Genomic DNA, 14,219 nt, shown 5'->3' with positions numbered 1-14,219 from the left:
GGAGAATGCTTGATGACTTCACAAAGCCAACGTCCAAATTTGATGGAAGAAGCATCTCCATTCCTGCCATTGGAGCTAACAACTTTGAGCTGAAACCTCAGCTAGTTGCATTAATGCAACAAAACTGCAAGTTTTATGGACTTCCATCTGAAGATCCTTATTAGTTTTTAACTGAGTTCTTGCAGATCTGTGAGACTGTAAAGACGAATGGAGTTGATCCTGAAGTCTACAGACTCATGCATTTCCCTTTTGCTGTAAGAGACAGAGCTAGAATATGGTTGGATTCACAACCCAAGGATAGCCTGGACTCCTGGGATAAGCTGGTCACAGCCTTCTTGGATAAATTCTTTCCTCCTCAAAAGCTGAGCAAGCTGAGAGTGGATGTTCAAACCTTTAAACAAAAAGATGGTGAATCCCTCTATGAAGCTTGGGAAAGATACAAGCAGCTGACCAAAAGATGTCCATCTGACATGTTTTCAGAATGGACCATATTAGATATATTCTATTATGGTCTGTCTGAATTTTCGAAAACGTCATTGGACCATTCTGCAGGTGGATCTATTCACCTAAAGAAAACGCCTGAAGAGGCTCAAGAACTCATTGATATGGTTGCAAACAACCAATTCATGTACACTTCTGAGAGGAATTCCGTGAATAATGGGATACCTCAGAAGAAAGGAGTTCTTGAAATTGATGCTCTGAATGCCATATTGGCTCAGAACAAAGTGTTGACTCAGCAAGTCAACATGATCTCTCAAAGTCTGAATGGATGGCAACATGCATCCAACAGTACTAAGGAGGCAGCTTCTGAAGAAGCTTATGATCCTGAGAACCCTGCCATGGCAGAGGTTAATTACATAGGTGAACCTTATGGAAACACCTATAACTCATCATGGAGAAATCATCCAAATTTCTCATGGAAGGATCAACAAAAGCCTCAACAAGGCTTTAATAATGGTGGACGCAATAGGCTGAGCAATAGCAAGCCTTTCCCATCATCTTCTCAGCAACAGACAGAGAATCCTGAACAAAATACTTCTAATTTAGCCAATCTAGTCTCTGATCTGTCAAAGGCCACTTTCAGTTTCATGAGTGAAACAAGATCCTCCATTAGAAATCTGGAGGCACAAGTGGGCCAGCTGAGTAAGAAAGTCATTGAAACTCCTCCCAGTATTCTTCCAAGCAATACAGAAGAGAATCCAAAAGGAGAGTGCAAGGCCATTGATATAATCAATATGGCCGAATGCACAAGGGAGGAGGAGGACGAAAATCCTAGTGAGGAAGACCTCCTGGGACGTCCCTCAAGCAAGAAGGAGTTTCCTATTAAGGATCCAAAGGAATCTGAGGCTCATATAGAAACCATAGAGATTCTATTAAATCTTCTTCTTCCATTCATGAGCTCTGAAGACTATTTTTCCTCTGAAGAGGATGAAGATGTGACTGGAGAGCAAGTTGCTCAATATTTAGGAGCTATCATGAAGCTGAATGCCAAGTTGTTTGGTAATGAGACTTGGGAAAGTGAACCTCCCTTGCTCATTAGTGAACTGGATACCTGGATTCAGCAAATTTTACCTCAAAAGAAACAAGATCCTGGCAAGTTTTTGATACCTTGTACCATAGGAACCATGACCTTTGCAAAAGCTCTGTGTGATCTGGGGTCAGGGATAAATCTTATACCACTCTCTGTAATGGAGAAGCTGGGGATCATTGAGGTACAACCTGCCTTGTTCTCATTAGAATTGGCAGACAAGTCATTGAGACAAGCTTATGGAATAGTGGAGGACGTGTTAGTAAAGGTTGAAGGCCTTTACATCCCTGCTGATTTCATAATCTTAGACACTAAGAAGGAAGAGGATGAAGGCATCATCCTTGGAAGACCTTTTCTAGCCACAGCAGGAGCTGTGATAGATGTCAATAGAGGTGAATTAGTCCTTCAATTGAATGGGGACTACCTTGTGTTTAAGGCACATGGCCATCCCTCTGTGACAAAAGAGAGTAAGCATGAAGAGCTTCTCTCAGTTCAGAGTCAAGAAGAGCCCCCACAGTCAAACTCTAAGTTTGGTGTTGGGAGGCCACAACCAAACTGTGATAAGACCCCATATCCAAACTCTAAGTTTGGTGTTGGGACTATACAACATTGACCTGATCACCTTGTGGCTCCAAGAGAGCCACTGTCAAGCTATTGACATTAAAGAAGCGCTTGTTGGGAGGCAACCCAATGATATTTATCTAATTTTTATTTTATTTTATTTTATTTTTATTTTTTGTTTTATTAGGTACATGATCATGTGGAGTCACGAAAAAAAATATAAAAATTAAAAACAGAATCAAAAATAGCAGAAGAAAAATCACACCCTGGAGGAAGCACAGGCTGGCGTTCAACGCCAATAAGGAGCATCTGGCTGGCGTTCAACGCCAGAATAGAGCATGAATCTGGCGCTGAATGCCAGAAACAAGCAACATTCTGGCGTTTGAACGCCAGGAATGTGCCTAGAAGAAAAGCTGGCGCTGAACGCCAGTAACAAGCATGAAACTGGTGTTCAACGCCAGAAACATGCTTTACATGGGCGTTGAACGCCCAGAACGTGCACCACTCGGCATTTAAATTCCAGAATGGTGTGCAAAGGCATTTTACATGCCTATTTGGTGCAGGGATGGAATTCCTTGACACCTCAGGATCTGTGCAAAGTCACATAATATCATTCTCATTCAAGTGTGAGTTAGCTTGCTGTTATAAAGACCCTTATCAATAAACCCTTGAGAACAAAAACAGATAGAAAAGGGAGATGAAAAAGCCAAAATGGCAAGAAAAGCAAAAAAAATAAAGGTTGGACACCAATAGCTTGGACCCTAGGACATATGCCTGTGGTGTTCTTGTACTAAGATATGCTTGGATGAGTAAATTCTAAGGGGTATTTTAAAACCCGGTCACTTAGATCAACTGATTTGGGATGGCCAATTGAAAGTCCACAATAAAGAGCAACTTAGATACAGAACATTTAGTTATCCAAAGAGATGCTGGGCATCAATGATCCTAGGAAGAATTAGTGAGCCATGTGTCTGTGGTGGAGAGATGTTCAGTAAAAGAAAGAAACAAATAAAGCCAAAGGCTACTACTGCAACATTTGACACCAAACCTCCAAAAGAATAATAAGCTTGTTAAGCATTATAAGCCAAGAAAAGTTAGCAAGGGAGTAATCAAAAAGTGAGTCTTCTAACAGCAAGTTTAGCAAGCCTTTGAAGAAAGATGTATATTATGTAACAGCAACAATAATTGAGTTATCATTGTCTGCATAAAGACCCCATAAATCAAGTTCTGCTATATGCCTAATAAGGATATGTGTTCTTTTCTTATTCATATCATTTACTCTTAGTTTTGATGCTTGCTTGGGGACAAGCAAGATTTAAGTTTGGTGTTGTGATGACAAGTCATCATATACCCATTTTTCAAGCTAATTTCACTTGTTTTATTAGTCTTTATACACTTTCTTGCATCCTAAGTAAGTGATTTGGAGTGAAAATGCATAACTTGTTTAAATCAAGCAACCACCATGAAATTAATGTTAACTCATGAGGTTTAAGCTAATTTTAATTGAATTTTAATTGATTTATAAGCCTTATGAATTTAGTGATACTTGGAGTGGTTGTTTTGGTTTATTTTAGGTGAAGAAAAGAATAAAAGAGAAAAGCGTGGCCTAAAGAAAGCGTGACCCAAGGAGAAGGAAGCGTGGTCAAAGGAAGAAAAATTGTGCCGCATACAAAGGGGGAGGCAAGCATTGCCCTCCACAAGGGCACACTGCCCTCTAGGAGGGCAACATAAGAGAACAAGGCAAAGAAGGCAACTCTGCCCTGCCCACTACAAGGGCAGAGCACAAATTTGTGCCTTGGAATCAAGAAGAAGAAAATGTTGCCCTGCCCTCCACAAGGGCAGTATCGGGCTCACCAAGGAAGAAAATCAAAGGAAAAATGCCTATGATGCTTGCCACAAGAGTTGAACACGGGACCATGAGGAAGCAAGGAACTAAGTTCCATTACCGTGCCAAGAAACCAAGGAAAATGAATGAGCGTGTGTTTCTGCCCGGATTCGAACGCGGGACTTCATTTTGGAAACACTGCCCTGCCCTCCGAGAGGGCAGGGCAGCATTTTAATGGTGCATGAAACTGGCGCACCAAGGGACATTTCTGGCGCACCATGGCATGATTCTGGCAGCATCAGCGCGCACCGTGGCACATTTCTGGAGCACCAATTTTTCCTGCCCTGTCCTCCGCGAGGGCAGGGCAGCGTTCTGCGCACCAGCCCACACCAAGCCGCACCAATCAAGCACCAACACGCACCAAATCCTGCCCTGCCCTCCACAAGGGCAGGGCAGCCTCCTGGGAGCTATTATTTTGGGCCGAAAATTTAATTAAAATTCCAAGTTAATTCATTTCTTCACCAAATCAAAAGCCCATCCAAATCCCAAAATCCAAGAATAGAAAGGGTATAAATAGGAGCTAGTTTGATGTAATTAGGACCTTTACTTTGAACTTTTGAGCTTTGCTTTTGAATTTGACACTTTCTTTGAGCTTTGAGCTTTTGCACTTTCCTTGAGAAACTTGACCGAAAGTTCAGAGAATTGGGGAGGAGAATTGATCTCTCTTCTTCCTCATTCTTGCCTGAGCACTTTTAATTTTCTTGTTTTGAATTTTGGGTGTGAAGAGTTGAGGAAATTCTGTCTCAACCTCCATTCAAAATCTCTTTAATCACTTTCTGCATAATTAAATCCAATTTCAATTTCCTTTACTGCTTCTTCTTCTATTTCTTGTTAATTGCTTTGAGTACTTGGATCTAGGAAGGTAATTGAGATCTAGGCTCTGCTACCTAGTCTCTTGAGCCCTGAGATCCCAATTTACTTTTGGTTCTTCTGTGAACCTTGCTGCACTTTAATTTCAATTTCTGTTTGAATCTTCATTGCTTCCAATTCAATTTCTGCTCTATTAATTGTGGCAATTCAATTTCTCTTTGTTTAGATTCTGCAATCCCAGTCCTCAAACCCCTTTTATATTCAAGCAATTTACATTTCTTGCACTTTAAGTTTCTGCAATTTACATTTCTTGCACTTTAAGTTTCAGTCATTTACTTTCTTGTTCTTTAAGATTCAGCAAGTTTATTTTTCTGTTCTTTAATTTACTGCAAATTCCCCTATCCCTTTACATTCCAAGCAATTTATCTTCTGCTAAATACAACCCACTCAACCAAAACTTGATTCGCTTGACTAAATCAACCACTAAACTAAAATTGCTCAATCCTTCAATCCCTGTGGGATCGACCTCACTCATATGAGTTATTATTACTTGATGCGACCCAGTACACTTGCCGGTGAGTTTTGTGTTGGATCGTTTTCCACACATCAACTAGGAACCATGATCAAAGTATGAACCCAAGTCCAAAGAACTATCTCACAATGATTGGGGGGAAATACTTAGATTTTAGTCCGGAGAATGTGAGATTGGCATTCCACTTGCCCATGATGCAAGGAGATGAACGCCCCTACACTAGAAGGGTCAACTTTAATCAAAGGTTGGACCAAGTCCTTACGGACATATGTGTGGAAGGAGCTCAATGGAAGAGAGACTCCAAAGGCAAGCCAGTCCAACTAAGAAGACTGGACCTCAAGCCTGTGGCTAGAGGATTGTTGGAGTTCATTCAACGCTCCATCATTCCCACTAGCAACCGATCTGAAGTTACTGTGGATCGGGCCATCATGATTCATAGCATCATGATTGGAGAGGAAGTAGAAGTTCATGAGGTCATCTCCAATGAAATCTACAAAATAGTCGACAAGCCCTCCACCATGGCAAGGCTAGCTTTTCCTCACCTTATTTGCCATCTATGTTACTCAGCTGGAGTTATCATAGAAGGAGACATCCTCATTGAAGTGGATAAGCCCATCACCAAGAAGAGGATGGAGCAAGCAAGAGAGACCCTTCACGGTTCTCAAGAGATGCATGAGGAAACTTATCATCAAGAAATCCCTGAGATGCCTCAAGGGATGCACTTTCCTCCCAACAACTATTGGGAACAACTCAACACTTTCTTAGAAGATTTGAGCCACAATGTGGAACAATTAAGGGTGAAACATCATGAGCACGCCATCATTCTCCATGAAATAAGACAAGACCAAAGAGCAATGAGGGAGGAGCAACAAAGGCAAGGAAGGGACATAGAAGAGCTTAAGGACATTGTTGGTCCTTCAAGAAGAAGACGCCACTAAGGTGGATTCATTCCTTGTCCTTATTTCTTTCTGTTTTTCGGTTTCTATGTTATGTTTATCTATATTTTGTGTCTACTTCATGATCATTAGTATATAGTAACCATGTCTTAAAGCTATGAATAAAATCCATTAATCCTTCACCTCTCTTAAATGAAATATGCTTTAATTCAAAAGAACAAGAAGTACATGAATTTCGAATTTATCCTTGAATTTAGTTTAATTGTATTGATGTGGTGACAATACTTTTTGTTTTCTGAATGAATGCTTGAACAGTGCATATTTTTGATCTTGTTGTTTATGAATGTTAAAACTGTTGGCTCTTGAAAGAATGATGAACAAAGAAAAATGTTATTGATGATCTGAAAGATCATGAAATTGATTCTTGAAGCAAGAAAAAGTAGTGAATGGCGAAAAAATAATAAAAAAAAAGGGTGGCAAAAAAAAATAGAAAGAAAAAGAAAAAGCAAGCAGAAAAAGCCAATAGCCCTTAAAACCAAAAGGCAAGGGTTAAAAGGATCCAAGGCTTTGAGCATCAATGGATAGGAGGGCCCAAGGAAATAAAATCCAGGCCTAAGCGGCTAAATCAAGCTGTCCCTAACCATCTGCTTGTGTCAAGAAAGTCCAAGTAAAAAAGCTTGAGACTGAGTGGTTAAAGTCGTGATCCAAAGCAAAAAGAGTGTGCTTAAGAGCTCTGGACACCTCTAACTGGGGACTTTAGCAAAGCTGAGTCACAATCTGAAAAGGTTCACCCAGTTATGTGTCTATGGCATTTATGTATCCGGTGGTAATACTGGAAAACAAAGTGCTTAGGGCCACGGCCAAAACTCATAAGTAGCTGTGTTCAAGAATCAACATGCTTAACTAGGAAAGTCAATAACACTATCCAAAATTCTAAGTTCCTAGAGAAGCCAATCATTCTGAACTTCAAAGGAAAAAGTGAGATGCCAAAACTGTTCCGAAGCAAAAAGCTACAAGTCCCGCTCCTCTAATTATAATTAATATTCATTGATATTCTGGAATTTATAGTATATTCTCTTCTTTTTATCCTAATTGATTTTCAGTTGCTTGGGGACAAGCAACAATTTAAGTTTGGTGTTGTGATGAGCGGATAATTTATACGCTTTTTGGCATTATTTTTAGGTAGTTTTTAGTAAGTTCAACCTACTTTTAGGGATGTTTTCATTAGTTTTTATGTTAAATTCACATTTCTGGACTTTACTATGAGTTTGTGTGTTTTTCTGTGATTTCAGGTAATTTCTGGCTGAAATTGAGGGACTTGAGCAAAACTCTGAAAAAGGCTGACAAGAGGACTGCTGATGCTGTTGGAATCTGACCTCCCTGCACTCGAAATAGATTTTCTGGAGCTACAGAACGTCAAATGGCGCGCTCTCAATGGCGTTGGAAAGTAGACATTCAGAGCTTTCCCGAAATATATAATAGTCCATACTTTATTCGGAAATTGATGACGTAACTTGGCGTTGAACGCCAAGTACATGCTGCTGTCTGGAGTTAAACGCCAGAAACACGTCATGATCTGGAGTTGATCGCCCAAAACATGTTATAACTTGGAGTTCAACTCCAAGAGAAACCTCAGCTCGTGGATAGATAAAGCTCAGCCCAAGCATGCACCAAGTGGGCCCCGGAAGTGGATCTATGCATCAATTACTTACTCATGTAAACCCTAGTAGCTAGTCTAGTATAAATAGGATAATTTACTATTGTATTAGACATCTTTTGACAATTTAATCTTTTGACTGTTTAGTCTTTGATCATTCGGTCTTTTGATCATTGAGGGGGCTGGCCATTCGGCCATGCCTGAACCTTTCACTTATGTATTTTCAACGGTGGAGTTTCTGCACACCATAGATTAAGGGTGTGGAGCTCTGCTGTACCTCAAGTTTCAATACAATTACTATTACTTTCCATTCAATTCTCTTTTATTCTTATTCCAAGATATACGTTGCACAACACTTTGATGAATATGATGATCCGTGACACTCATCATCATTCTCACTTATGAACGCGCGTGACTGACAACCACTTCTGTTCTACCTTAGGCCGGGCGCATATCTCTTAGATTCCCCAACAGAATCTTCGTGGTATAAGCTAGATAGATGGCGGCATTCATGGGGATCCGGAAAGTCTAACATTGTCTGTGGTATTCCGAGTAGGATCCCGGGAATTCGGAAAGTCTAACCTTGTCTGTGGTATTCCGAGTAGGATTCCGGTATTGAATGATTGTGACGAGCTTCAAACTCCTGAAGGCTGGGCGTGATGACAAACGCAAAAATATCAAGGGATTCTACTCCAACTTGATTGAGAACCGACAGATGATTAGCCGTGCTGTGACAGAGCATTTGGACCATTTTCACTGAGAGGATGGGATGTAGCTATCAACAAGGGTGATGCCTCCAAACGATTAGCCGTGCAGTGACAACGCATAGGACCATTTTCCCGAGAGGATTAAAAGTAGCCATTGATGAAGGTGATGCCCTACATACAGCTTGCCATGGAAAGGAGTAAGAAGGATTGGATGAAAGCAATAAGAAAGTAGAGATTCGAAAGGATTCTAGCATCTCCACACGCCTATCTGAAATTCCCACTATTGATTTACATAAGTATTTCTATCCCTTTTTATTTTCTATTTATTATTAATTTTCGAAACCCATAACCATTTGATCTGCCTAACTGAGATTTATAAGGTGACCATAGCTTGGTTCATACCAACAATCTCTGTGGGATCGACCCTTACTCACGTAAAGTATTACTTGGATGACCCAGTACACTTGCTGGTTAAGTTGAACGGAGTTGTGTCCACACATAGCCAAGAGCCATAATAATGATTCCATACAATAACAAAGAGTACTACATTGATGTGATCACAATTTCGTCCACCAGGCATAAAAGCTGGCGTTTAACTCCAGAAAAAGTCTCTACACATGAAAGCTTCAATGCTCAGCCCAAGCACACACCAAGTGGACCCCGGAAGTGGATTTTTACGTCATTTACTCATTTCTGTATACCCTAGGTTACTAGTTCACTATTAATATGACCTTTTGATATTGTATCTCCACCTTATGACATTTTACACGTTTCTCAATGTATCTTCTACGGCATGAGTCTCTAAACCCCATGGTTGGGGGTGAGGAGCTCTGCTGTGTCCATGGATTAATGCAATTACTACTTCGTGGTATAAGCTAGAATTGATGGCGGCATTCAAGAGAATCCGGAAGGTCTAAACCTTGTCTGTGGTATTCTGAGTAGGATTCAAGGATTGAATGACTGTGACGAGCTTCAAACTCCTGAGGGTTGGGCGTTAGTGATAGACGCAAAAGAATCACTGGATTCTATTCCAACCCGATTGAGAACCGACAGATGATTAGCCGTGCTGTGATAGAGCGCATTGAACATTTTCACTGAGAGGATGGGAGGTAGCCATTGACAACGGTGAAACCCTACATACAGCTTGCCATGGAAGGAGCCTTGCGTGTTTGAAGAAGAAGACAGTAGGAAAGCAGAGGTTCAGAAGACAGAGCATCTCCAAAACCTCAACCTGTTCCCTATTACTGCAAAACAAGTACTTATTTCATGTTCTTTTGCTTTTTACAATCAACTCTGATAATTATTGATATCCTGACTAAGAGTTACAAGAAAACCATAGCTTGCTTTAAGCCGACAATCTTCGTGGGATCGACCCTTACTCAAGTAAGGTATTACTTGGACGACCCAGTGCACTTGCTGGTTAGTTGTGCGGGATTGCAAAAGTGTGATTGCAATTTCATGCACCAAAGAATAAAGAGGAAGCGTGCAAAAATGGAAGGAACACAAGGAATTGAGGAGATGACCAGCGAGAAGTCACGCGGTCGCATGGCTCACGCGACCGCGCGAAATGGAAGAAATCAGAGTGACGCGTTCGTGTGCCTGACGTGACCGCGCGGATTGGAAGCTGCGCGAACGACGTGAAAGCGTGGATGACGCGCACGTGTGGTACGAGAAATGCTAAGTGACGCGAACGCGTGGACGACGCGGACACGTGACGTGCACGATCTGCAGAATTACAAAAGTCACTGGCAGAGATTCTGGGCCGCATTTCAACCCAGTTTTCGGCCCAGAAACACATATTAAAGTTAGGAAACTTGCAGAGACTCAACATGCTTTCACAACTCACAATTTTAGGTTTTAGATGTAGTTTTTAGAGAGAGAGGTTCTCTCCTCTCTCTTAGGATTAGGATTAGGATTTTTAGAACTTAGGAATATTTTTATCTCATCTTTTTATCAGGTTCAATATCTTTTTATTTCGACTTCTCTTAATTGTTGATTATTGATGTTGCTTCTTTGGCTTATGACTCTTCATATTTGGATTGATTTTATTTTATTAATGCAATTGAGGTATTTCAGACTCATATGTTACTAATGCTTGGGCTCTATCCAAATTATTTTCATTCAAGTAGATTTTATTCCCTTTTGGCTTTGGTTGATTAATTGGTAACTCTTGAGTTATCAAACTCGTTGTTGACTGAAAATTGGAATTCTTCAAGAATTAATTCGAGATCCAATAATTCTAACTTTTCCCAAGGAAAGACTGGAATTTTAGGATTCGAATTAATTCATCCACTTAACTTACCTTCATAGTTAGAGGTTAACATAGTGGGAGAAAAATTCAATTCTCACCACAATTGATAAGGATAACTGGGATAGGACTTCCAATTTCTCATACCTTACCAAGAGTTTATTTTACAGTCATTTATTTATTTTATTTGTCATTTATCATACTTGTTCCTCATTCTTAAAACCCCCAATTTACAAAACTCATAACCAATAATAAGAACATACCTCCCTGCAATTCCTTGAGAAGACGACCTGAGGTTTAAATACTTCGGTTATCAATTTATTTAGGGGTTTGTTACTTGTGACAACCAAAACGTTTGTAAGAAAGGTTGATTGATTGGTTTAGTAACTATACTTACAACGAGAGTTTACTATAACTTCTAAACCATCAATCTTCAATTCTTCAAAATGGCGCCGTTGCCGGGGAATTGCAAACGTGTGCCTTATTATTGGTTATTGTAAATATTTTTCAAAAAAAAATATTTTTTTTACTTGTTTATTTGTTCCTTCTCTCTTCCCTCTTATTTCTGATAGCTATTATGAATTCTCACCCCTCTCACTTTGAGTTTGGTTCGAATTTTGTTGCAAGGAATGGAAGCTATAACAAGACTATGCAACAAGGTCTAAGCAATCAAAGATGGATGAAGCCAAGAGGATCTGATCAACCCTTTAGGCAACAACATCCTCCTAAATATCATGGACAGAGACCATTTTACAATGCATGCCAAACTGATAGATTTCGTGGACCGCCTTGTAACTACCAACAAGCCCCACCCTGTGCTCAGAGACCATCCTCTCGACATAACTTCGAACCACCACACTCACAAGCTTTTTTTCACCATTCACTACCACATGATCCTTATTCACCCCAACGCCAATCCAATTACTCCCAAGAACCACCACTCCCTTATGCACCATGTCCATATCCATCAAGCCAAGAATCACAAGTTCGCTTCGAGGAATCAGTAAACCAGTTCAATGCAACCCTTCATCAACTAGAGCAAGCAATAAACCAATTATCTTCCAGACATTCAGACACTCAACAGACTCCCATGGCTTCATGTGGAGAATCTAATGAAGAACGCAGCACGAAGAAGACACTAGAGACTCCAGTGGACAGCATAGAGCATAACTTCGTACTGGAACAAGTAGAGGGCGCTGTCATTGTAGAAGAAGAAGAATTGGTTGAAGATTGAAGAGATGCTGAACCTCCTAGGAAATACAGAGTCATGGAAGACCCCGTCAAGGATGTTACAATTGACGCTAAAGAGGATGTTGCACAGCCTCTGATGAGCGGATAATTTATACGCTTTTTGGCATTGTTTTTAGGTAGTTTTTAGTAAGTTCAAGCTACTTTTAGGGATGTTTTCATTAGTTTTTATGTTAAATTCACATTTATGGACTTTACTATGAGTTTGTGTGTTTTTCTGTGATTTCAGGTAATTTCTGGCTGAAATTGAGGGACTTGAGCAAAACTCTGAAAAAGGCTGACAAAAGGACTGCTGATGCTGTTGGAATCTGACCTCCCTGCACTCGAAATAGATTTTCTGGAGCTACAGAACTCCAAATGGCGCGCTCTCAACGGCGTTGGAAGCTAGACATCCAGAGCTTTCCAGAAATATATAATAGTCCATACTTTATTCAGAAATTGATGACGTAACTTGGCGTTGAACGCCAAGTACATGCTGCTGTCTGGAGTTACACGCCAGAAAAACGTCATGATCCGGAGTTAAACGCCCAAAACACGTTATAACTTGGAGTTCAACTCCAAGAAAAGCCTCAGCTCGTGGATAGATCAAGCTCAGCCCAAGCATACACCATGTGGGCCCCGGAAGTGGATTTATTCATCAATCACTTACTCATATAAACCCTAGTAGCTAGTCTAGTATATATAGGACATTTAACTATTGTATTAAACGTCTTTTGACCACGTTTCATCTTTGGTCTCAGCTTTGTTTTATTCTTCATCTTAGGAGGCCATTGAGCACGTTTTAGGGGGCTGGCCATTCGGCAATGCCTGAACCTTTCACTTATGTATTTTCAACGGTGGAGTTTCTGCACACCATAGATTAAGGGTGTGGAGCTCTGCTGTACCTCAAGTTTCAATACAATTATTATTACTTTCTATTCAATTCTCTTTTATTCTTATTCCAAGATATACGTTGCACAATACTTTGATGAATGTGATGATCCGTGACAATCATCATCATTCTCACCTATGAACGTGCGTGATTGACAACCACTTCTGTTCTACCATAGGCCGGGCGCATATCTCTTAGATTCCCCAATAGAATCTTCATGGTATAAGCTAGATAAATGGCGGCATTCATGGGAATCCAGAAAGTCTAACCTTGTCTGTGGTATTCCGAGTAGGATTCCGGTATTGAATGACTGTGACGAGCTTCAAACTCCTGAAGGCTGGGCGTTAGTGACAGACGCAAAAGAATCAATGGATTCTATTCCAACCTGATTGAGAACCGACAGATGATTAGCCGTGCTATGACAGAGCATTTGGAACATTTTCACTGAGAGGATGGGATGTAGCCATCAGCAAGGGTGATGCCTCCAGACGATTAGCCGTGCAGTGACAGCGCATAGGACCATTTTCCCGAGAGGATTGAAAGTAGCCATTGATGATGGTGATGCCCTACATTCAGCTTGCCATGGAAAGGAGTAAGAAGGATTGGATGAAAGCAATGAGAAAGTAGAGATTCAAGAGGAGCACATCATCTCCATACGCCTATCTGAAATTCCCACTATTAATTTACATAAGTATTTCTATCTTATTTTATTTTCTGTTTATTATTAATTATTTGAAAATCCATAAACCAATTTAATCTGCCTAACTGAGATTTACAAGGTGACCATAGCTTGCTTCATACCAACAATCTCTATGGGATCGACCCTTACTCACGTAAGGTTTATTACTTGGACGACCCAGTACACTTGCTGGTTAGTTGAACGAGATTGTGGAAAGAAAGTGTTGAGTTAATGTTTTTGTGCACATACCAAAGAGCTAATATTGTTGATCACAATTTCGTCCACCAAGTTTTTGGCGCCGTTGCCGGGGATTGTTCGAGTTTGGACAACTGACGGTTCATCTTGTTGCTCAGATTAGGTAATTTTCTTTTCAAAAATCTTTTTCAAAATTTTTCTTTTCTTTTTCGTTTTTCCAAAAATATTTTCGAAAAAATTAATAAAAATCCAAAAAAATTAGAAAATCATAAAAATCAAAAATATTTTATGTTTCTTGTTTGAGTCTTGAGTCAATTTTTAAGTTTGGTGTCAATTGCATGCTTTAAAAATTTTTCTTGCATTTTTCGAAAATTCCATTCATTCATAGTGTTCTTCATGATC

General features: G+C 40.1%; 1 non-coding gene across 1 annotated transcript; it reads right to left on the bottom strand.

Moving 5' to 3' along the window:
- Positions 1-368: 368 nt before the first annotated feature.
- On the bottom strand, positions 369-472 carry LOC130953217 (small nucleolar RNA R71). The gene has a single exon (XR_009075390.1). It is a non-coding gene; the product is annotated as a small nucleolar RNA R71 (small nucleolar RNA).
- Between the last annotated feature and the right edge of the window lie 13,747 nt (positions 473-14,219).

The sequence above is a fragment of the Arachis stenosperma genome, chromosome 9 (assembly GCF_014773155.1).
Source record: "Arachis stenosperma cultivar V10309 chromosome 9, arast.V10309.gnm1.PFL2, whole genome shotgun sequence".
In the NCBI taxonomy this organism is placed as follows: domain Eukaryota; kingdom Viridiplantae; phylum Streptophyta; class Magnoliopsida; order Fabales; family Fabaceae; genus Arachis; species Arachis stenosperma.
This window is presented reverse-complemented; position numbering and strand designations above follow the sequence as displayed.